General features: G+C 34.7%; 1 pseudogene; it reads left to right on the top strand.

The window, feature by feature from the left end:
* The first annotated feature begins 2,130 nt into the window (after positions 1-2,130).
* On the top strand, positions 2,131-2,614 carry LOC119626758 (large ribosomal subunit protein mL42 pseudogene; annotated as a pseudogene).
* The last annotated feature ends 388 nt before the right edge of the window (positions 2,615-3,002 follow it).

Below are 3,002 nucleotides of genomic sequence, written 5' to 3' on the forward strand. Positions count from 1 at the left end.
TAAGCATTTCAAAGATAAAAAGAATGGAAAATAATACAATGACTATATACTCACCATTAAGATTACATGCATGATACTATTTTGTCTTATTTGTTTTAATCTTGTTCTAAATTTTTGTTGTGGAAAATTTCAGACACATACAAGAGTAGGAAGAATAGTATAATGAGCTCCATGAACCCATCACCCAGCTTCAACAATTGTCTACTCATGGACAATCTTGTTTTATCTGTGGGGCAGTTATAGATAATATAGATTCTATATTCTCCCATATATCATTTATCTACACATATTTCATCAGGTATCTTTTAAAGAGAAGAACGTTTAAAAAAAAAACCTGCAATGCCAGTATCGTACTTAAACATAGTGATAATTCACTAGTGATTGCTATTAGCCAGTATCCAGTCAATGTTCGAATTTCCAAAAGTTTTATTATAAAAATAATATTTTTTTTCAGTTTTTGTGTTTAAATGAGGATTCAGATAAGGTCTACACCAAGCTTAAAGCCAACGCGCAGCCTGTAGGCCACATGGGGCCCAGGACAGTTTTGTAAACACAAATTTGTAAACTGTCTTAAAACAGTATGAGATTTTTTTTGCAAATTTTTTTCTCTTAGCTCATCAGCTATTGTTAGTGTTAGTGTATTTTAGGTGTGGCCCAAGACAATTCTTCTTCTTCCAGTGTGACCCAGGGAAGCCAAAAGATTGGACACCCCTCATCTACACATTGATATTGATTTGACAGAGATAGCTATATCTCTTTCTTTCCAATTTTTATTCTTCTGTTTGTTTTTATCTAATTGTATAGACTAGGACCTCCAGCCCAGTATTAAATAGCAGTGGAGATCATGACTATCCCTTGCCTTGCTCCTTACTTTAATGGAAAGTCTCCAGTGTTATCATATTAAATAAGATGCTGGCTTTTGAGCTAAAATACACACACACACACACACACATAATCACATCTATAACATATTAAAAAACACATATGAATATAAAGTATACATATTTCAATAAATGATGTACCATATATAACCATATATAATGATATATGTAATTATATATAATCATACATATTTAAAAAACTAGTCATCAATGTATATTTTATAAGTGTTATCAGGTGCCTTATCTGCCTCTGTGATGATTATATGACCTTTTTCTCTTTAGTTGTCTTAATATGAAAAATTATGTTATTAAATTTTCTAATAATCAATCACTCTTGTTAAAGATGATGCGGATTCCTCTCGCAACTAGAATTATAAACGGAAAAGGCTACAAATTATCTTAGAAAAAAAATCTAGATCTCCTATTTGATAGGGCAAGAGAATTTATGTACCATATATATGTGTGACTAAAATAATCAACTACTGATGTTTAATTTTTTAACTCTCTCTGTATAACAACTATAATTAGACATGAGTTTCATATACACCTTTCAGATGCCATTGCCAAGTATATCCCCAGTTTCTAAATATGTTTCTATTCTTTAGCAGAGTAAACAGCAAAAGGTGTTAGAAGGCAAATAAATGTGCAGGGAGACAGAGCAACACATGCCCAGAGTATTTTGTGCTGCCCAAAGCCATCTGGCTTTGAAGAGATTCAAAGGAACAAACATCTGATGTTCAGACACTAAGATGAAAGAGTTAAAGGGCTTCTTCCCAAAAACCCATAACCCTAGACTAATCGTGAGAGAAACATCCTTTGAATCCTAATTAAGGGACATTCCACAAAATTCCTGACCAGGATTTCTCAAAACTATCAAGGTCATCAAAAACAAGGAAAGTCAGAGACACTGTCACAGCCAAGGGGCACCTAAGAGCAAATGACAACTAAATGTAATGTGAGATCCTAGATGGGTTACTGGAACAGAAAAAATATGTTGGGTAAAAACGGAGAAAATATGAATCCATTATGGGCTTTAGTAAATAGTAACAACGTTGATTCATTAATTGTAACAAATGCACCACACAAATGTAAGATGTTAATATTGAGGGCAACAAGATGGCAGACTTGAGCTGAGGAGCTGTCAAGTGATGAAAACTGGTGTGCCTAGAAGCAAATTTTCAAAGCATTTTCTCTTCAAAGCATCCTTTTTGAAGATATTTATACCACCTGACAAGCATCTCAATACCCCATGGCTGTAGCAGCAGTAAAATAGATGATAGTAAAGCAAATTGTCCTGAAACATTTATTGCCAATGCAAAATGGAGCTTTATATTGTGTGTTATAAATCTATGTATTCTTCTCTACCTGAAGACTATCATTGCAAAGTAGAGCTTGCTGTGACTTCCAACAGCAGGACGTGAGCCTGCTACCACTCTTCTGTGGACATTCCCTATGAACACACAAAACCCATCCTTCAACCAGATTCTGTGCACAATAATGAAGAAATACAAGATCAAGTGCTGGAAACCAGACGGGAAGAAAAACGTGAACACTTTGAGCAAAGACCAATGAAAAAACAACTTAGCAAACGTTCTTTACTGTTACGCACTGTCAGTATCCTCATGGACAGTACTAAAGATGGTGCAAGAAACTAGATCTTCTAAAAGACAGATGACTGAGGTACTCAGGGGAATCAAAGAGAAATGTTCATTTGCCATTTGAGAAAATGCAATCCGGGGTGTTCACTAACATGTTATATAGTAAAGTCAGAATAATGAAATGTCTTTTCATATTAAAAAAACAATAGGGGGTAGTAGGTGTGGAGCAAATGAGGACTGTCAGCACTATCACAATAATTTTTCTGTAAATTCAAAACAGCTGTAAGATTAAAAGTTTATTTTTAAAAGGTAAAGGATCTTAAAAAATAATACAGGTACATCTTTTCTCCAGATGCCAAGATAAGTAGAATTATATTCTTGAATTCCCCATCTGCTTTTTTCAAGCTACCCACTGGTGCCAGCTCAAGGAGCAGTTTGCTTTTTTCATTTAGAAGTATATTTAGAGGCCAGGCACGGTGGCTCACACCTGTAATCCTACCACTTTGGGAGGCTGACGCCAGTG

The sequence above is a fragment of the Chlorocebus sabaeus genome, chromosome 17 (genome assembly GCF_047675955.1).
Source record: "Chlorocebus sabaeus isolate Y175 chromosome 17, mChlSab1.0.hap1, whole genome shotgun sequence".
NCBI lineage: Eukaryota > Metazoa > Chordata > Mammalia > Primates > Cercopithecidae > Chlorocebus > Chlorocebus sabaeus.